Source organism: Grus americana, chromosome 10 (genome assembly GCF_028858705.1).
Source record: "Grus americana isolate bGruAme1 chromosome 10, bGruAme1.mat, whole genome shotgun sequence".
NCBI classification, from domain to species: Eukaryota; Metazoa; Chordata; class Aves; order Gruiformes; family Gruidae; genus Grus; species Grus americana.
Genome location: NC_072861.1, coordinates 10,514,454 through 10,536,438, shown reverse-complemented (window position 1 = coordinate 10,536,438; position 21,985 = coordinate 10,514,454). Strand labels below are relative to the sequence as shown.

The window sequence follows — 21,985 nt, the reverse complement described above, 5'->3', positions numbered from 1 at the left end:
GCTGGCAACAGTAATTTTAATACGTAGCAATAAAAGAGGAGGTGTGAGGACTATTGCACTACGATTTGCAGATGGCTGCTCGGCACTGCTCGTGCTGCCGCAGGTGGCTGCCGGGAAGGGGTCCCGTCGGCAGACTCCCCCTGGCTATTTGGAGCTGGGGCTGAGTGCAAAGGCTCGCCAGGCAGGCCCCGAGTTACAACAGACCGCTGGGCCACATACTATCACCTCTATTTACAGAAGTTGGTGGACTTTCCTCCTCAGCTAAATAGGCTGACAGCCTCAGAGATTGGCTTTGAGTTTTTGGTTTGAACAAATCAATGAACTACAAGGAAAACTACAAAAACAACAACAAAAGAAATGGTTTCTGAATGTTACCTGTAAATCCACATAGTTTTAAGAGAAAAATTTGTAACAAGGACACCAGGAGCAAGACAAGGGAAGGAGTTCCTCATAGAGTACGCAGATCTGTGCAAAACCACAAAATGCTCTGACAGTGGGTTGCTGCTTATCGCATACCGACATATATCTATTCCGAATTAAAAGACAGACCTGTTGAGTCTTGTTACTTCTAGGCTGTTTCAGTCCATCAATAAAGCTGCCAAATAATTTGTAATGGAACTTAGAGCACCAATAGTTTTTAAAGTTGGTTTGTGCCTCACACTTGTGCTGGCCCCAGAGGAAGAAGATGGCCTGAGTAGTTTCCGGGTGAGATAAAGTGTGAGTAGGAATATGCAGATGAAATTTCTATTAATTTTCATCATCAGTCTTTCAGCCTAATTACATTTAATGCAAACATGACCAGCCCTGTCCCATGGAGGGCTAAGGCAGGGAGGGGAGGGGGCAGAGCAGAAGAACATGAAGGTGACTTGAATAGCTTCAGTGCAATCAATAAACAAATGTTTATTACCAATGATAATGATTCCTATTTCTTATGCAACACTGAAAATAGAGAGCACTGTACAAGCATTAACTAATCAATGAGCTAATTAATGATTCAAGATCCCAAGTCAACAACAGAATAAGACGATCGCTCCACTGGAGCCGTGCTGCCGCAGAGGGGCTCTGCCCCAACCACGGAGCACCATCAAAACCTTTGCTCCCTGCCAGCAGCGTGCACCGCACGTGTGAGGAATCCTCTGGTCCTTTGGTAACATTTGGGTGGCAAGTTTGAGACAGAACAGGCTCTAAGCACCACCTTCGGGAAAAATGGTAAGTAGCAAAAAAATCATAAACAAAACAACTCTTATCTTAATAATGCTAACTACCTGTGTGAAACATTTGCTTAATAAGATAAACTCTCTTTTACCTGGAAAGCTACTTAATGCTACATTGGTATTGCTGCTTTGCCAGCCACATTACAGGTTCACAAACCAAGCAGAGGATCAAACACCAGCTGCTCAGCCACGCAAAACCCGCTATGTGCTGTGGGAAGGTGCTGAGAGAGCATGTCTCTGCTCTTCCCTGCATAGCACCGCGACCCGGCATCCGAGTCCCAGTGCTACCCCGGTGAGGGGGTCAGAGGGAGACCGATGTGAAGGGAATTAACCTGCTGAGCTCGTTACAGATCCCACAACAGGTTTCCAAGGATTCTGGCCTATCTGCAACCCGATAAGCAAAGTTTTGCCTAGTTCCACCTGGGTACGGCAGTCTTAACTTCAGGCTTAGCTTTAGCCGCTGCAGAAAGGGCTGTGAAACGCAGGCTGTAAAGCAGTTGCTGGTGAACTTGGCTCTCTATTGCTGAAGCCGCGGGGAGGAAGGAGGTCAGCCCAGCGCTGTGTGTGCAGCCCTGCCGCCCTCCCGCTTCCACGCTCTGCCTCGCATCCAGGGCGGCTCCTCGTCTGGCAGCTGGCTCAGCCTGGCGCTCGGCTAAGCTTTCCAGCCACAAAAAGTTTGGCTGGTATAAAAGGTAATCCTGAATCATTTGTTTAGACATCAGAATAATAGAAAGGTCATCAGTTTTGTATGGCTGATTGACGCGGAGCAACGTGAACTTGAGATATGTAAGAGTAAAGGTTTTTTTGGGTTTTTTAATTTTTTTTTTTTTTTAACAATAATTAGGAAGGCTACTATGTTGTATAATCCAATGTTGGGCACCTTCACAGGTTAATGCTTCTTACAGAAATATTATTTTAAAGTATGTTTTCATTTGAGATGGTTAAGTCTGGCTTGTATGGAAATGGAGATGCTTCGTGTTTATGAAAGGTTTGCTGCGCATTTTCACAGACCTACTTGATTTTTTTTATATGTATGTCAAAATAAAGTTACATATGTAAAAGAGTATTTTAAGTTTTCAAGTCTGAGGTCCAAATTCGTTATTGGTATAACTGCCAGAGAGGTAACCAGTAATCTGACCCAGATTCTGGACTTTAGACAAATTTTATCTCCCTTGAGGATTATGTAGAGTTTACTTATCAGGAGGAGAACCCAATCACATTTCTCTGCCCCTTGTCTACGAAGTGGACTTTGCAGCCACATTGAGCAGTGGATACCTTGTCTGGGAAATGTCTCAACGCGATGTATAATAAATGGGACTTGCCAGATCTGAGTGCTGGGAAGCAATTGTGCTGCCTTGCTTCTGTGTGTAGAGGCATACGTGAATGGGCTGAGTGTCACAGAGATTTGTAGATAAACCATACAGTTTCAAGCTTTGGTTATATTTTACTGATGCAAGTTCCTGCTTTTCATTGATCTTCATTCACTAAATCTGGACATTTGGCTACTGGAAAGAACCAAGTAGCTTTTAACTCCATCTTTCACCTCTCTCCAGTGCCTATAAAATGCATTGTTTTGTTTTAAGGGAGTGATGAAACTGAAGGGGAATCCCTATTTTACACATCCTGAAATATTTGGAGAATTCAAAGCCCAGGCTGAACTTGGGCTTGCATTTGCGTCTTGGGCTCCCCTTTATATTTTATAGGGAAGTAATTGATCCGTGTAAAGTGCTTCTACCTCATACTGAGAATGGCAGCATGTAGTGCCTCAATATTTTATATGAACAATTCCTGTTTTTAATGTTTTATTAATGTTAGCCTGAGACATTGTGTGTTACTGTTTAATTGCTTAGCTGCAGTTGCTCCTGTACTAGGCAGCCTTGAAAAAAAGACATGAAGTGTGGGGTGGTTATGGTCCAAAATACAACTGGATTTCAAAACTGAACCCTTTGAGTTTAATTTCACATCTTAGAATTTAGATCTACAGCATGGCTGTTAGATTCCATTCACCCCCCGAGATGAAGCCCATGCTCCAGCTGTTGACTCCATCGCACAAAACATCTGTGGGATTTAGCCAGGACTATCTGCTGCTTTGCAGGGTCCCAAGCAAGACCGATATTATTCTTTCCAAACAGGAGAGAGAAGTAAAATATTGTCATTTAACTGCTAAGGAAAAACATGCCTCGCAGGTTTGAGAGATTTAGACTTTCTTTCAAGTGTGCTGCATACGGATATTTCCAGACATGAGATGAAAACAGCTTGCCTCAGCTGTGTTTTTTTTGAAAGGACCTAGTCAATCTGCAAAGGCATTTCTCTAATTCTCAGATATTTTGTGTACATTGTTCTATTTTTGGCTTAACAGCTTTCCTGTTTAAATCACTGCAAAACATCAGCTAAGGCAAACTGCATTTTGCAGATCCATGACTGAAGTGTTAACATATTGTGGCTGCAGAAAGCATAAAAAGAACGGACTAGAGGAAGGGAAAGAATTTTCATTAAGGGATTAATTAGACAAAACAAGGCAATAAAAGACACTCCAAAAGGCTCACTCTTTAGAGATTTCCATAATTGTGCTCTTTACAAACGGGTTTAATCACCCAAAGGAAGAACCACCAGGCAGATGAGGAAGTGGTCAATAAGGAGCAATAACTGACCACCGCATTACTGGGGTATCTCATACAAATCAGGCCCAATATCCGGATTGCTAAAGTAATGCAGTAATGAATCCTGACCCGTGTTTCTATCACTGTGGTGAGTTCCTGAGATCTTGTTCTATTCTGGGGAAGAACAGTTCCGCCTAAATTTTTCCCTGTCATCTAGGGGCTGCTAGCATACATATAGGATGTATATTTTGGAGGTCAAATAAATCAATAAAAACCTGAAACAAATCAGAGATACGGTAAACAGTCTAATGTTATTAACCAAGTCAGAACAATCATTTTCCTATTTTTTCCCTTCTGTGCTTGTTTCTCAAAGGCTTTAGTGGAATCCACAATAGGAAAAAAAAGAAAACAAATATGTAAAGTAACTCAGTCTCTTCCCACGTGTAATAAAATGAAAACAAATGTTCTCACTTCTACAAACTCCACCACATCAAATTAATAATGGAAAACATCACATCAAAGCACTCTTTGTGCTCAATAGCCTGTGGCACATTTGGACTCATCAATAGATGTTCAACAATATTACAACTTGTTTAAATCTTGGTAAAGTAGTGTTATGTACTATTGTTATTGACTTTCTTTTTCTAATTATCACCCAAAGGTGACAGATGATACAGCACTAATGATCAGACTGTTTAAGAGCTGAATCAGCTTAGAATCCCAACTCATTAAACCTCAGCAGGACTAAAAGATTCCTTGCACTTTAAGGCTAAAAGCTTCACCTCTCTAACAATAATTTGGTCAGTTATACAGGACACACCATCAAGACATTTAAGGTATTTTTCACTGAGAGTATCTTTTTGGAGCTTTTAAGGATTCTAGTGCATGTAAGCATCTAAATACTTAAAAATACGTAAAATGCATATAGCTGTCATGATAAAGTATCTGCAGAACCTGTTTTGTTATGATGAACCTTCCCTTCAATCTGTTTAAGCTAATAGTAAAACTGCTCTTGATTTCAATAGAAGCTGAAGTCAATAGGAGTTGCAGATGCACAGCACTCCTTTGAACCCATCTCTCTCAGTCTGCTCCAAATCAGGGACCACAACGGTATCTCTGTGTGCTCCTGTTCACCTCAGCCTTGCACCAAATTCATTATTTTTTATGCAATTAAACAGTTTGGCATCAAAATGTGGCATTCTTATACGTCTATTTTAAGAAAACCTGACTGAACTAGGATATTTCTTCTGTTGCTTCATTGGATGTAGGAATGAAATTTCTGATGCTATCCTTATGTATGAGGAGCGACGGCCATGCTGCTGGGGGGTGGAAGAGATGGAACACGTCCGTATACTCCAGCTTATCTTGAGAAACCAGACTCTTCCAAGACTCCTGGATATTTTTAAAAGGCTCTGAGTACAAAAGCATCTTCCATGTCTTGCCGTTCTCCTACTCAGCGTTGTATTTGCTCTATTTGATTTGTGGTACCATTGATACTTCTGGACTAAAAGCTCAGAGACTCACAAAATCTGACCCAACTTTCTCACAAACCGATCACCTGAGACAGCAATGAGCACCATTATCAAATCAGTCAGTCGCAAAGTAAGTACTTGTTTGCAGTTTAGGAATGGTTCACGTGGAAGAACATTATGAGAAAACCATAAAGGAGGATTAGTGAAAAATTGATGCCAGAATAGTAGCAAAGCTCATTCGTTTCCCACAAACGCCGTGGTGCCTCGTGGCCAACAATTATGTGTGAGCTGGAGGTTTCAGGATGCTTGCGAGATGCTTTCTCTCTCTCCCCCATGTTTTTATAGCCCGTTTGGGACCTTCGTAGACTTAAGCTCATTAATCCCCTCATAAAAGGCTCGGGTATCAGGTGCCTCCATGACCAGCATTCAGACCATTTGAGCAATTAGAGAGAAATACCACAGATCACTCTTAATTCTCTATAAAGAAAAGTTTGACTATAAACCTGCAACTCTGACAGCCTACTCTAATACTGAGGCCACAGTACAATCATCCCACCCTACCAATTTTCCCCACCAGATCTTTGGCAAAGTGTTGCAAAATTGGAGTCCAACAGAACTTCCATCCCAAGTGCTCACATGGGGAAGTATCACTTGTCTATAAGGAGAATTTTAGTCTCTGGAATTTAACACTGGTTCGGAAACCAATTTGCACTACACACTCCTGACATGAAAATACACTTATGCCTTTATTTTTCAGGGGTTTAGATTGCTTTAAGTTAACTTGGTAAGAAATGAACTAAGGCAAAATGAGTAAGGAACTCATACCAGAAACAGAGCATCCAAATAAGGGAGATGCACAAGTTTCAGTCACAACAGAACTATTTTTTTCTTGAGAAAAAGTTCTAATATTTCACAGGTCTCCACTCTGCAAATATTTGTTGTGGTCTCTAACAGCAAATGTTGAATTGGAGATCTCCAGAGGTAAAAGTGTGCTGTCCCCTTGTGCAGGGCTGAGATGACACATTTTCCAGTAAGCTGTGTTACTTCCGCATACAAAGCTACAGGAATTAACTCTTAAAATCAGGCAATAGTCGCTCTGGTCTCTGTACCTAGTTTCTCCCATTCAAGCCTCATGTTATAATTCAGGATAGTAGTGGTGCAATTTGCCAGGTCGCATTCCTTAAGAACAAAGTAAATGAAACTATTAGGTGTTATTACAAGGGCAGGATTAGCAACTGAAAACTTCCCTATAAACTGCTACCTAATAATTTATGACAGTTTTGATGTTTCCTGACAACCAGACAAACAGATTAATAAGTCCATAGTCCACCTCCGATATTCTCTTTCCCGCTATCACCAACTTTTGGACCTTGCAACATTTATTTTCGCTTTGGTGACATTTGCTGTAGCAGAGAGCCAGTGCAGGACTGGCGGTGGTGCACCAGTTACAGTGCAGGAAAGATTTTACCCCAGAGTTAGGCGAAACCCATGCATTAGAGCGGCACAGCAGTGAAGCGCACAGCGAGATCTTCTGCCTGACACGTACGCAGAGTGAAAACACAAAAACATAGTCGGAAAGAATCTTCCCACGTTAACTGCTTCTGTGCCATGAGCTTCCCTGTACTGCGTGGACATGTCTCAAGCCCACAAATGATGCCTTGTGCTTTTTTCCACTTCTTTTTGGGACTACCCACACGCTAAACTGGTCACAGACTCGCCACGCTGTAGACACCGTGCAGCTCAATGAATGTTGTAAATCCCAAGTTACACAGGACTGTATTTTGGGAAATGGCTTTTCCCTTTTTTCCTCACCGAGCTGATCGAGGCTGAACATTCTGTGCATTTTGGATGGATTTGAGTCTAGGTCCAAATGATACATCTGGCTTTAGTTTTGATAAGGGCGGAATTAAAACCCAGTCTGGATCCTCCAAGTCCCAGCTGTGCAGTCCCCAAAGGATGCCAGGTATGCAGCATTTGAACCCCTCTAGCAAGCAGAGCTATTTACTTTGGAGTCACAAAATATAAGGGCTAAAGATTCCTTTTCAATATTGACATTCAACGGAAAGGTTACCGATCTCTCTGAGTCCTTCAAAACAGACTCCCAACAATTTCCCCATTTCTCCTTCTCTACATATCTCACCCCTGAAGCCTCCAGCTGCAAGTGCCATTCTTCTTTGCTACCTGTCAACATGAGCAATTAATGGCTCCGAAGAGTTGCTTTGAATGACCCGTGTAGTCCCACCCACAGGAACTGGCTCTGAGATAGCAGCGCCAAGTAGTTTCATGGGAATCCATAGAGGAGCAATAGTTTTACCCAGAGGTCATAATATTTTGGATAAAATTGTGAATCAGTTTTTAGCTGTGTGCTATGAGCCTCAGGCTACTTTTTAAATTCTCCCCCAAAGCTTACCGGTTTTTACATGAAGAGGCCATATGTCATAATAAACATCAGACTTAGGAACGGCTCACACTCTAAATGTCAGGCTACAAAGCTACCTTTAAAGATTAAATCTCTGCCCTCTTCAAAAGGGAGGTTGAAGGGAGGGATGGAGAAATCCCAAATACAGAGAACCTTACAAATAGAGTGAAGTTTACTACTAACAAAACATATCTTGCAAAAACACACTTGGTGCTTTTCTGTTGGAGCTGCCCTCGATAAAACGTGGGTGTCATTCGAAAAGGACATCATTTCCAATGAATTCTGAAAGTGTCACACAGAGTATTGATCGATCGAGTCTTGCCGTCAGCGTGACCAGGGCCAGCAAAGAGCTATCCCTGTGATCCAATTTTCAGAGCTCACAGACACCTCCAGTCCCAGGCAAATGGCGTCAGCAAGTGGCAGGAGGGGTCAGGGGGAGGGGAGGCGGAGGGAAACGCGGAGGGGAGAGTTGTTGCGCTGCCGTCTGCTTGTCTAAGCATTAAATGTTATTAGCCACAAGCATGGCACCTCCATTGTGCGGAAACGCTGCTATATTTCTTGCTTTTGTGTTACCAGCAGCGCCAAACCATTTGTAAGTCAAAAGTAGGTCCTTATCAGCAAGATATACCCCGATAAGATCACGGTTTTTATGATTACATCAGCGTTCAGCCAGTTTCCCGCTTCTGCCTACAAGACGCATACGCGCAGCACAGAGCCGGGCAAGGGCGGCGCGAGCCGCAATGCCGTTGCTTTCCAAATACAGCTCTAGCAACAGCAAGCCATCGGGCCGGCTCCGACACGCTGCGGTGCGTGCTGCCCACCCTGGCACGGGGCTGCGGGAAGCGGGCTCTCCCCATGCGAGATGCAGAGCCAGCCTTGGGCTCCAGTGTAATACTTTGGACCTGCTATTTACAGGGGCTCAGGTACTAAACCAATTAATCTTGCAGGAGAAGCTGGAGAGGGAAATTATTGACGCCCATTGTGGAGCTGAGTAATCTCAAAAGGAAACCATTGTCTCAGCCTGAGCAACTCCTGGCTTGATTTTGAAAGCGCCGGCGAGGCGCGCATCGGGGATGCCCCCCGCCGCTGCACAATTAGTGATGTGCCTTGGTTTTCTCACGTTAAGCAGGGAGAAATATCACGTGGGATCCTAGCACAACAAATCCTTTTCTGGACTTCTAGGCACCACGCACCAATAAAATAACAGGAAAAATGAAAACATGAAAACCAACAACAGAAGGAGAGCAGCCGGTTAAGAGAAATAGGGTGGTTTGCCGTTTGTATGAGGCTGGTGTGGGACTGCAGCAGGTGAGGACAGAAAGATTAAGCCTTCTTGTTATACTCTGGATAACTCTATGCCAGGCCATTGCTTTTGCTAGGAAACTACTTCCTTTCCTCCTGATTATTTATATACTAAAATAAAACCAGCAACTGAAATGTTTTAGGAATTGTTTCTGGTATTGAAAAGAGTACTTTTTTGAAACAGAATGGAAGTGTTTGACAGAAATTGAGTTTTACTGAAAATATTGATAGCATTTTAAAAAAGAATCTGCAAAATGTAAACAATAATTTTAAATAACCTCCCCCTTTTTCGCTTCAATATTTCTTAATGTTTGGGGAGAAAAAAACAATTTCCTGACAAGATTTATGAAAGAGGGGTTAGTGAAAGGTGTTCCACTGTCTCTGATTTCTTAATTTAAAAATAACAAGGATTTTCTAAAAAAAATAAAACAAAAAATATAAAGATAAGCAGGCTGTAATCAAATTGAGACAAAAGGTGCCCTACAATATTGTGGGATTTGCAGCTATTTTTTAATGAACAGAAAAATTAAGGCCCTCACCTTCTAATGAGATTTTGCAGGTGGACTCCAACACTGATATGGGACTATTTACTCCCAGTGGTGCTCTACTTAACTGGCTCATTTCAAGATCGGTGCCTAAATCTGCAAATATTACTGCTAAACCTGAGGAACTCTCATGTCTGAGTGAGTATAGCACAGCAAAAGCAAGGCTCTACTACCAGTTATTTGAATAACTTGTGCTGAAATTGGTTCTTTCAGTTTCCTATAAATTAAATATTTTGCTTTAAAAAGCACCTATGGAACTGAAATTCTCGTGACTCACCCAGAAAGTATGCTCTACAGTTTGCACTGTGATTTCACCAAGCATCATTAATAACAAGGACAGCAGATGCAGTGAAGATATGTAGTAAAGCCTACTACAGGATAAACTGTATTTGCACGGAGAGCATAGCACCACTTCAAGCCACAAACAAATCAATCAAAGTCAACATCTATTTCCAAGTGATTTGAAAACAGAACAAAAGTAACTAATTTAATGAATTTTTCATTACAAGTCCTCCACTCTGCCACAGATGAACTAAAAAAATCTACAAAACAATCATGCAGTGCTTGAGAGAGAGAGAGAAAATTCTCCTTACCTTAGAAACGACTGCTGCCAGCTGATCTGAACTAGGTTAGACCTAGGCAATGTGCTTGGGCTGAAAAACCCTCGTTAAGCCTCTGCTTATTTTATGCTGCCTGAGCAGGTGTATGTGTCTCCTAACAGTTGCACCTGAGCTTTAAGGTGCTTGCCATGTCCCCTAGAAGAGCCTTTATTCCACAGTTTGTAACTTTGCTAAAAAGTTTAACTGCAGAGGTCTACATTTCTCTTTCTGTATATTGGTTCTCATAACTGGCTGCAGCTGACTTTTTTTAGAAAGTTTTGGTAGAAATGGGCATATTTGAAAAAAACCCCAAACCTCAAACTGATATCAGATCCTAGCAATACGCATATAATCTGTGTCATGATCCGCTTCACCAAATACAGGGTTTTTTAACAAAACCTGCTCTGTTTCTCAATATAATACCCAAGTGTTTGTGGGGAGTACAGAAGGAGCTCATGTAAAATGAAGGACTCTGAAGTTCAGTGCTTGACTAAGGTATCACTAATCGCTGACGCATCTTCTGTTGTTCCAGACAAATGGGATCGGTATTGAAGTGTCTATGTGGATTGCACCGTACACTGGCGGCGGAAAAGGGAGGGTGTTCAAATGGAAAATTCTGGCTTTTCTCATCACTGATGTACCTAGTCCATAAGCATAAAATATATTTGCAATAAAGTGTATCTGTTGTTCTAGGCACTAATACATGAGTAGTAAAAAAGGACAAGCCAGGGATTTTAATCTGAAGAGACTGAGTCAAAGTCCATTCAAAGCTAAAGCTCCCATTAACTTCCGTGGGGTTTGATTATAGTCCAAATCTTGCAAATGATTTCTCCAGAGGTTCATCTGGGTAACCCACTCTTTGCTGCAACAGCTAAGTATTGACAAGGCTTGTTTCAAGCTCCAATAGTGTTCCCACCTTGGTCATCACCAACTTTGACAGCAGCACTGGGCCATCCAGGAGAGATTAAGCAGAATTTTTTCCCTTCACTTAAAATATTTTCTCATTTCTTATATTTCTTACAGCAAGTGGGTATTTTGCAGTGAATCACAGAGCCTAAATCTGAAAATTAACAGGAAATTAAAGGAGAGCAAACCTTCTTTCCTTTCACCACTGTAAGCACTATACATTAGCTAATTTACATTATTGCTTTTTATTTTAGCTCTTTTTAAAATTATTTCACTGTACTAACAAGATGAGGGGGTTTTATTTTGATCATTCTTTAATAACCATAGCTAGTGCATCTAGGTCTGCCTTTTTGGACACCAAATTCCAAGCTGTGCTTCTGTGCGTGGCATACCGGTAGCTTCCCATAAACATATTCTCCTTCCCATAAACATATTCTCCTTTCCATAAACATATTCAAAGCATTTGTGGAGCCAGCTCGGCCGCCCGTAGCAGGGGGTAGTGCCAGAGCACCTGGCTCTTCACAGTCTTTCCCCTTTCTTTTGTCTGGTGTGGGGATGCTCCTAGTCTCTCCTCAAAAGTAAGGCTCTGTGATGAAGACTTTACCGGTCAATACAGCCTAAGATGACAGATATTGAAGTCCAAAGCTATAATATTGCTTTTCCAGAATTTCCTTTTTTTTCACCATGTAGGCAAGTAGACAAAATCCCTTCACAGTCAGTTTTTGCTGTGCAAAGCAAGCCCCATTTCAGCCCCTGGTGATCTAAAACAGTATCTCTGTGACTTTTTCCAGAGCCACTTGCTAGAGCATTTCTTGCACTCTGAGTGCCCATTTCCAGACTGCTGTCAGACTTGCAGAGACCCGGTCAAGTTTACCAATGGGAGTTTCCCTGTAAGACAGTAAGTCTGAGTGAAATAAAGATCCAGAAAACACTCCAGAAAACTGAATTCTTGATTACTTAACCAGCATTACGAAAAACGTGACTACATGTAACTTTAGGGGAGAATTTAAAGAATATACCAGGTCCCATTTCACCAGATTAGACTTCAATTTCTATTCTCTTATAGTGTATATACTAAAACTTGGTATTTTCTTGCCTAAATTCTATTTAAAAGTGATCAGACTGTTGGCCTACCAGAATGAATGAAAGAAGAGCCTTACAAACTAAATTTTACACTTCTTGGGTGCAGTTCCCTGAAGTCAGCCTATTAACACCAGAGCATACTACTTCAATACGCACATACAGTTCTTCAATATGCATATGTAGTTGTCAATACCGTAGTGCCGCAACTTAAGCTGCCGAATGCAAGTAAAGAAATCAGGACTTTTTCTACCCTTTCTACTTCACCTGCGTATGCTGCATGAAGCTGAATGCTGTCTTGGAAAACCTGCTGATAGGGGAAAGGAAGCAATCTTGTCCGGCGCTAACTAACTTAGGGCAGAAATCCCCCCGTGCTGCATTGCTTAAGGCACCGGCCAGCGTGGCAGCCTCCCCGCGGCAGCCTGGCGGCAGGCACACCTTTCAGCAGACCTGTACCTAAGCAATAGTAATGCCTAACACATGTGCAGCAATCAAGGCATTGCAAAGAGTCCTGTTTGGCTAGAGCAAGAAGCAGGCCCCGAATCTATTGCTTCCGAGGGCTATGAGAGAGTCTCGGTTACAAGAGGTTAAGAGGGCCCATCTATCCTCAAAGAACAGGACAAGCAGCAGTTCATGGAGACTGAAAGAAACACAAGTCCTGGAGGGGAGGCTGTGGAAGTGGGGAAGCCTGAAGCCAGATTGCTTGTCTGTCTCTGCAGGAGCCACACTGCAGTGAAGCTCATCTCTGTGTTTGAAAAATAGCAATTGAAGAGTGGCCACCCTCTGAATGGGCTCACGGAGACACACAGCGAGCCTGCTGCAAGTACAGCTGTCCCACCCCTTGCAAATACTTTGCCTTTGTAAGAAAAGAAAGATGCCACTCATGCCAGCTTTCCCTAAGCATCTTTGGCACCGCTTCGTGTCCTCGTGCTTGTCTCATTAGGGAGAGAACGAAGGTACGATACTCTGAATAGGAACTGTTACCTACGTTACGTCAAATCCTTCATAGAAAGGAAAAAATCCAACTGTGGGGTAGAAAACCCCTGCCCGTCTTCAATCAATCCTCGCTACCACCAGGCATCTAGTCAATTTTTATTCAGTCTTCTGTAGCCTCGACTTCAATGAAGTGGCACAGCAGGGCCAGCGCCGGCAGCTGTCGGGCCCCGGCTGCCAGCGCACCGGTGCTGCTGAGGAGGAGAGCCAGCAAAGTCCGGGGAGGACCGTGCAGGGGACACAGGAGTATTTCAATCCGTGCCCCAGCCCTTAATCATAAACTCGAGGTTCAAAGCCTTGCTGGGCTGCTGGCCGCTGATCCCATCTCAAGGTGATAGTCACCTCTAGCCTTTCTGCAAACTGCAAACCTACTGTCCATCCATCTTAAAGCAGCTTGACACTGGCTTCTCTACCCATTTTACAGCCAGCGAACATTTCCTATTGATTTATTGATTTCTGTCTGCCTGTGGAAGGAGCTCAGAACAGACTCTATGTGCTCTTGCAGCCTCCTGCATAGATTTTTTTCTCCCTTTTTCCCTTTTTATCCAAGCTGTGTTAGCAGTCTGTGGTGAAGCAGGAATTAGCCCATGCGGGAGCCCAATTTGCTGCTGGCGAATGTGCCAGGCTTTTCTGCCTCTCCCTACCCGGCATGCACACCTCGGCTCCCGCTCTCTGCCTCCCATCTCCTTTTCCTCCAGGAAAGCTGGCAGATCCCTGCTTATCCAACCAGTTCGTCTTAGCTAAAAACCTCTGCTGGTTCCCTTCGGATCTTTTCCCTACCATTAGCAGGTGTTTGATGTGCACGTAAACACTGCTTGTAACTGCGATTCCTTGATTTCTACTGGGCCAGAGAAACAACTTCTTTTCAGAGTCAATCAAGAAAAGGGCACACTTCCCGACTGCGTGCTTATCTGCGTGAGTGCAAACCTGTGCATGTTTTAATAGACGTGTGTTTAAGGAACTTCCGAGCCCCGTGAGGGGCTGGATAGCTCCAAAGATTTGAATCGGGGAAGGGACATAGACTGCTTTCCACCTCCTAGTTGCCAGTCCAAACGCAGCCCAGGTCAGCAGTGATTGAAAGTTGTTCCTGGCTGATGGCGGTTCAGAGCCTTACATGAAATTAGTGCGGTTGCAAGACAGCTCCCAGCGGACAGATGTCCACATCACAAAAAAGCAATCTGGCTTATCGCTCTCTGCAGAGAGGCAAGCGAGTGAGCAAGAGGCTGCTCTTTCTCCCCGGCCTCCAAGGTGGTACCTTTAAGCTCCATCACAGCTGTGATGGTGGGAAACTTTTGCTGCTGGTGGCCACACTCTTCCTCAGCTGGGGAGCAACGGGCCACCTCACCCTGGCTCCAGGGCCAGCCCCAGCATGGAGCGATGCTGATGCTTTGCCCTGGTTGGGCCCCCTGGCCCATACTTTAAGCGAGTTTGAGTTCACCTTCTCACTCTTCTTCACCCTCCTTATACCTCAGGTTACCCGAGCAGGAGTCACACTCGGTCAGAGAGCGAACACAATGGCATGGCAGGGAAAAACGGACATTAGCAGGTGAGAGGCTGACGTCCGTAAATGCAATCTCACTTTTCATGCATAAGACTGACGGAGGTTTCACTACAGGCAACTTTTGTGGAAAAGAACTTCAAGTTATTTGATACCTGCTTCCCAGACTCCCCTCAGAGTGCACACGCCTGAGCAGGAGAGACAAAATCAAACAGCAGCCTACAGAGCTGGCAAGCAAAATATGCAGCCTTGCTCTCCTTTCAGGAGATCACAACAGCTCAAATCCATATCTCCGCACTCACGTGTGCAAACCTCCCCTTTGCCACTCCCCGAGGGAATACATACAGGCAAATTCCCGCTCGGACAAAAACGGGGGGAGGAGAAGCCCACTGGAAATTGCTCCTCTCTCTTCCCTTAGAAGATCCGTGGGGGTTAATCACGTTTCCAGGCTGTGGGGGCCGACCCGGGCACAGGGGCTGAACGTTCACCGGCTCTGCCCAGACCAGGAAACTGCAATTTGTTTGTATTCTCCTTATCCCCCTTTTACGACACTCCTTTGGCTCACCTTGGATTCACAGGAATTTTTGCTCCTTTATCTCCTTAGAGACTGGCCTGCTTGTGGCAAAAAAGCCTTTTGTGGGCCCTAACCTGCCTCCCCGTGAATACCCAGAGGATGCGCTCAGCCCTGCTGGCTGGCCCCAAGCGAAACACTGCCTTCACACCTCATCTCCACTAGGCACCCTTCACAGCTGCTCCAGTTTAATTACTATCCCTTAGCATTTGATTTCTTGCCTAGAATTTATTGCGCCACAGAAATTGCTATATTATTCTCTAATATTATGGGCTGGTACAGAGCGTCACGGACATACTTCAGATAGAGGGCGAGAGGTGTCTGCAGCAAAGCTGTATGTGCTTTCCTTTGAAGAAGCTGGCCTCGTGGGTAGGGAGCTGGTATTTTCTCCCGGCTAACTATGCAATACTTAGTATGAGACCTTGTGGACATGTGAGCTGAAAAATACATGAACATTTAGAAACAACCCCCCACATTTGTGTTGCCTATTCTAATTTGTTGAAAATACAGCACTGATGAGATACTGGGGACTCCAAAATGTAGATTTTCCAAGCCTGAATTGGGAGACTGTACAAAGGGAAAGTTACAGGTGTGGTTAAAGGATGTGTGACCGGCAGATGTCAGAGGCTGGAGCCTGCTCTTGTTTAAACTGATATATTTCCAGCGGTGTCAATGAAATGATGCAGATTTACACCAGCACAGAATCTTGTCTGAAGTCCACTCTCTGCATGCTCCCCCCCGCCCCGCAGGAGCAAATGTTTACAGGGTAACTAGAACTGTTATTTTAGGAAATTGCATCTGCTCATTTTTACATTGGGTCTATCCATATGTAACTACATGCATTTCAATAGGTTACTTCTGATTTACACTGCAGGCATCGTGCATTTCCCTAGACCAACATTAACCATTTATTGATCTTCCCAGTACCCCTGTGAGGAAGGCTATTATTCCCATCATATAGACAAACAAGGATTACATTTTGGAGCGTGTCTGGATCTGGTGCACACATTTGGACCTCTTTTGCCATCAATTACACTTCTTACAGCTCTTATTTCCCCCCCCGCCCCTTTCCCCCCCGTCACCATATGTGTGCAGGAGAATGGAGAGGAAAACCAGCACAAACCATAATCCAGGTCTAAATGCAAGGTAAGTCTCTCTTAGGCTTATTTCACTTGATTTCTCTTTTTTTAAACAAAAAAATCTCTCAGACCTCTGAAATTTGCCGAAAGCTATTTCCAGGCCCTGCTGGTTTTCTGGTTGATCTGCTGCTGTTTCAAACTGCATGGAGACGGCGTGAATTTTTCCAGGTGCTCGGAGGAGAAATGGGTTGCACCTGCAGCAGGCAGGGGAGCAGCCCCACAGCCCCGCCGCTGCGAGCTCGGGGGGGCGGCAGGGGCAGCGGGCCGTTGCAGGCAATATGGGCTGATGTTAGCGTGTGTTTGATGTGGAAGGGGAATGTGATAACTGTGAATTAGTAACCAGGATGTTAAAGCTCAATCCAAAGCACACTGAGTGCAGCACTAAGTCTCCCCTGGACTTCAGTGTACCTTGTATCACGTCGTTAATAACATAATTCATCAGTACAAGGTGAAGAAATCTCACAACAGCACAGTTCTTATTTCTGGATATGCTCTAAGGTGCCTGGATCTCCCGCTCTGCCTGTGTACCTGCCACATACCGACCAAAAGTACCAGCACCGCACTGTCAGTAATGGCTTCATGGTTTCAGACCATTGAACAGACCTAACCAACAGCTCCAGGAGACCCCCAGCCTGAGAGCCTGACCATTTTCCTTGGGCACTGGGGCATGACTTCCTTAATTTTTCCCTGGCAAGCAGCACACTACACCCCGTGTTGGCGTTTCATGGACCCCTGCGTCCCACGCGTGGGATTTTCCATTGCTGCTTTCCTTCTAGTTCCCCTCTTCCTCTGAAAGGAAGCGATGGAGCTGCATCTCTCTGAGCTGCTGTGAGCACCAAACAGCGAACTCTAACTCGCCATTGGGAACGTGAGAGATGCAGCAAAGACACCACCAGCCCTCAGTGCTGGCCTGGGCACTCCAGAGTGGAGCACAAGTTGACACATTGAATAAATACAATTGGCACATGATTTATTGATTATACCCTTTCCAAAGACAGACCCTCTGCTGAGATGAGATTCATAGTGCATCACATCACTGAAATGAGCCCTGAAGCATGTCCTTCATTGCATTTTCACCATTGCTGCTTTCACAAGGCACCAACTTCTTTTGGTTTTCTCTGTATGCTATCCAGCCCTGGGTACGAGCCAATGAACCCCACTGGTATGGTTCATCAAAAGGCAGAATTTATGACCTGCAGAAAATTCGGGTATTTCAACGATGTGATTCTTGTCAACTTCAGTGGGACTGTCTCACGACTCAGGGTCTCAAGGCTGAGCTCAGTTTTGCAACAAGCTCCAGTAAATGGTTCAGCTTGCTTTGGCGACGCTTCTTCGTCCCAGACTGGAGGATGCAGCACAAACTTGTGGGAAAGCACTGAGGATAAAAGTTACAATCTGCAGTATCAGCACATTTTAGGAATGAAAGTATTTACTAGATAGGCAGAATTTTACCTTTGTCACTTTGAAAATCCTCCTGTATTGGAATAAACTTCAGTCGCAAAGGATGTCAGTCAGATCCTTTTATGAATAAAGTGATCTGCTATATAGATCTTTTGTCAAATGACTTCGGCTCATTTACTGAGTCACTCTATTTTACCCATCTTGCTTTGAGAAGACATTAGCTTGATTTGGTTTTGTTGCCAATGATATATCTTCTCTTGCTTTTAGTTTTGCTGATCTTTCTCCTATCACTCTTGTTCTGTCACCTGCAGTGCCTCTCTTTACTGCTCAGTTACTCTCCCTGCAACCTATTTCATCCTATTAGGTGGACAGCTACAATTGGTGATGTGGCCCAGACAGATTTTCTTGTTCCTGATAATAAATGGAGTGTTCAGTTGTGTAACTCTGACCTTGTGTATAATTTTCAAAGATAAGTTTTGGGGAAACAAATGGGTTAGTCATTATAGAAATATTGTGAGGCTCGACAGAAAATAACATGGCAGAAAATTATGACAGAAATAGCAGAAAGCCACTATGAGGCTCTACAGTATCTAAATTATCTTTCTATATCCTAGGATTGATAGTTTTACAATTATTGTCTAAGTTTCAAAACTTCATCTCCCTTGGGTCTCCCACTGCTATTGTATTTGCTATTTTCCTGCAAGGACTCCACTTAGGCCTATAGCTCTTTTAATAATTTTTAAGAAGCTTTCAAATTATTTAGTCTATTTTTTATGTTATTTCCTACTAAAAATAAATATTTTGTACAAAGAAATTTTTCAGTGTTTCCCAATCTCATCTCATCTCATTGAGGATAGTAATGCTCAGGAGGGGTCCAAAAGAGTAGCATGAGCTGCTCCAGATAATACAGCACAGACCTGTAAGCATTTGCAATAGGTAGCGGGAAGCAGGTGGCAGAAAACAGAGGTACTGAGGACCATGAAGGAGGCAAGTGAGGACAGATACTTGTCCTGCCTCTGACAATGAGTCACAGACCAGTCTACTTGGCCTGATCCTGGTATCTTGTTGTGGTGGGGCAGCAACAGTCCAATAGCAAAGGCTGACTCACACTCCAGCTTGTTCGTGGGGAAAAAGCACAGTGCTCAGACACAAAAGTGCTGGGCAGTGCATCCCAAAGCAAAGCCAGAAGATGTATACCATCACCGGCATTGACGTTTGTCAGAAATCAAAGGCTAACAAGAAAATAAGCACATGTATTAAGGAAGCTTGTCTCTGTGCTGTCCTACACAGTCAATGGCACTGACTGCAATGGTACGTAACTGTCCAATCCTACCTACCACCTATTGCTGATTCTTGAATGACTAATGACACTTTAGGGTATTTGAGATATGTTCCTATTGATAGGAGTGCTTGTTGACTGTGCAGAGGTAATGAGATTGTTTCCACGCTGAAGGTAAGACCATTGAATCCCTGTGTGCAAATGTCTGGAGGTTTTTTGCCTCCCCTGCTGTTTTGAACAATATCTTGGCCATATTACAGCCAACATCTGCAGTGCACTGGCCATGCTTTGCCCCAGCAGCACTCCGATAGCGTAGGATATCTTCTGCCTATGTAGTCATTGCCATGATCAGTTTACCTTGTTGCAGCACCTCTACATTTGCAGGTAGTTGTGTCTTGACTGCTTTACCGCTATTTATGAACTGCACTTATTTGTGTGTTGTGTTAGGAGAACAACCCTACAGCTTGTATAAACTGCTGTAACTCTGTGGTGGTCCTTAACTGAAAATCTCTGAATGCAACCAATTCTACTGAGGTTGTTAAAGAGAAAAACAGAGTTATATATGCTCTGTTGGGGGCCCTAGGACTGCATTTGTGCATAACAGGGAGTAAAGTGGTCTGATCCCAAGATCCTCCTTGACGGCCCTGTGGTTATTCTCCTGATGGCTACAGTCACAGTCTCTTTCTCTCTCCCTTTCTTCCCTTCTTGCCTCCTTACATGCTGCTGTATTTTTTCCCAGGACTTACAGCAACCTGAAGGATGGCTTAAATTCTGTTATGTGGCACCATGAATATAATACAAGTGGGACTTGATTTACTGAGGAGCTCTGTAATTTTTTTATTGCGCTATGCTTTTTGTTCTCCGGGTGTAATTGTTGCCTCCAAAGACACACAGCATATCGCTAGGTCTGAGCAGGGGCTGCTCCTCCTGCCCACCTTGGGGGAGAGCATGTGGCATGGTGTCTGACCGGGGTGAGAATCACCAGTGCACTTTGCTGGTATGGAAGAGGGACTGCCATCCCTGGCAACTTCACCATGTCAAGGCAAGTGGTGGGTGATTGCTCAGTACAGCCCTGTTGAGAAGATAACTTTCCTCAGCTTTACCTGAAAGAATGTTAGGCTCATTACAGGCCTAACAGCGGAAGGTGTCTCTCCTGGCTTTCTCCCAGGGGGCAAGATGACCCTAGAACACTGCAGGCAGATCTGCACAGAGAAGTTGCCAGTGGTCCGCTAGAAATGATTGCTGAGCAAGGAAACAGCACCTTTTCTGCTGATGCCAAGGGCAGCAGTGAAAGGTGGGACAGATGCTGGAAAGAGGTAACCCTTCAGCAACGGGGCAGAGGCTCACTGGCATTTCCACTGCCATCTCTGGCCTTTTATACCACTTTCTGTCTGCCCTTGAAAAAGTTACGCGGGGACATGTTACCAACAGAGCATCCTTGGGAGGTGAGGGAAGATTGTGTTACGCTGGAAAGTATTAACGGTTGCATCAATCACAAGCCTGGTCAAGGCAAATAGATGTCCTACTCACCCTTCATTCAGGCTGAATGGAAGATGCAATTAAATGGCTCTCATATAGAGATAGCAGGAACAGCAAAAGCCATTATCCAAAGCCTGAGCAGAAGTGTGTGGGCTGACGCACCATAATCCTCAGCAGAAGAGAGACAGGCAGAGAGGCGCCCTGGGACTGGCTCAGGAAGGCAGACGGCAGCAGGCAAGCGCATGGAGAGCAGCGGGGAGAAAGGGCCATGTGGAGCGTCCAGGTGTGAGCAGAGGCAGTGCTCCCTGCATCCCAGGGCTGCCGGGCAGGCTGGCCTGGAAACCCTGACCTGAAAAATTGCCTCTGCCTGTGTCAGGGAAACAGGTTTAGACTGAAGCAATAACCATCTTATATAATCGATTTCACTTTTTGGGAGGGGGAAAAGCCCAGGAGAATATTGGGTATTTTATTGGGGCCAAAAAGGTCTCATTAAGCTCTTCTGACTGTGGGAAAAATATTATCAAATGTGCTAGATGGGTGGGATTCACCACATGTAGATAGTGCAGCGTACAGGTGTGTACCTGATTTAATGGCCTAAATTGTCCTCAAGTCACTAGAGAGAAATTATGGGCATTTTTAGGGAAGGCTTCATCTTTTCCTAGAGAAAGTGTCTAAAATAGGTCAGATGAATTGGGCTTAGAACTGCCTGCTTCTCTCTACTGACTTTCACAAAAGCCTAGACAACAAGCTGAGATAGAGATATCCACACTATATATGTCTAAAGTTAGGTAAGATGAATCCCATCCAATAAGTCTCTGTGCCTCTACCTGCAGGCAAGGAGGTGAATGTGAATAGTGATGGATGAGAGAAGCATTGAATTTCCTACAAACATTCATCCACTCTTTCTGTGAACTAGCTTTGGCTGCATTCTTGTGTATTTGTGCTTTCCATTAACGCTGTATGACAGTACAAATGCTAGTGGAAGGCAAGTTTCATGCTTGCACACACAAAACTTGTGGGAAGAAGACTGTCAATTTTGTCTCGCAGGCTTTTTGCACCAAAACTGATGGCCATATTTACATTCAGCTAGGCTATCTACACGAACTGCTCTGAACTTCTGACCTCTTTAGGCACAATGAAAGATAACAAAGATGAAGGCTGTATATTTTCTTTGACAGAATTATGAAGGCCAGGACATAAGTCATTTAAGCAGAAAGGATTGAACAGGCCACGGGGTGCCTTGCCTGCTGCAGAGAGAAGAGCACTCAAACTCGTTTTGTCAGGGAGCCGGTGGATGCTGATGATGGAAACATAGGTATAATCTGCATGGGAACAGGAGCAAGATATTTTCTTGTTGGAGATGGTGTGTGAGCCAGGGCCAAGTCACCCTCCTAATTCTTCCTGTCGTTTCTGAAAGATTCATTTCCCGATGCTTCTGCTGGAGAAATGGGCTCCGTATCCCAGGTCTCACCTTGTCCATGAATGTAT

General features: G+C 44.2%; 2 long non-coding RNA genes across 2 annotated transcripts in view; one reads left to right on the top strand and one right to left on the bottom strand.

Annotated features, from left to right (window-relative positions):
* LOC129211032 (uncharacterized) overlaps nt 1-21,985 on the bottom strand; it is a 121,175-nt gene that overhangs the window by 65,410 nt on the left and 33,780 nt on the right. The window lies entirely within an intron of this gene.
* Nucleotides 1,069-10,772, top strand: LOC129211033 (uncharacterized). Its single transcript, XR_008578722.1, has 4 exons — nt 1,069-1,209; nt 5,083-5,416; nt 9,558-9,690; nt 10,684-10,772. It is a non-coding gene; the product is annotated as an uncharacterized LOC129211033 (long non-coding RNA).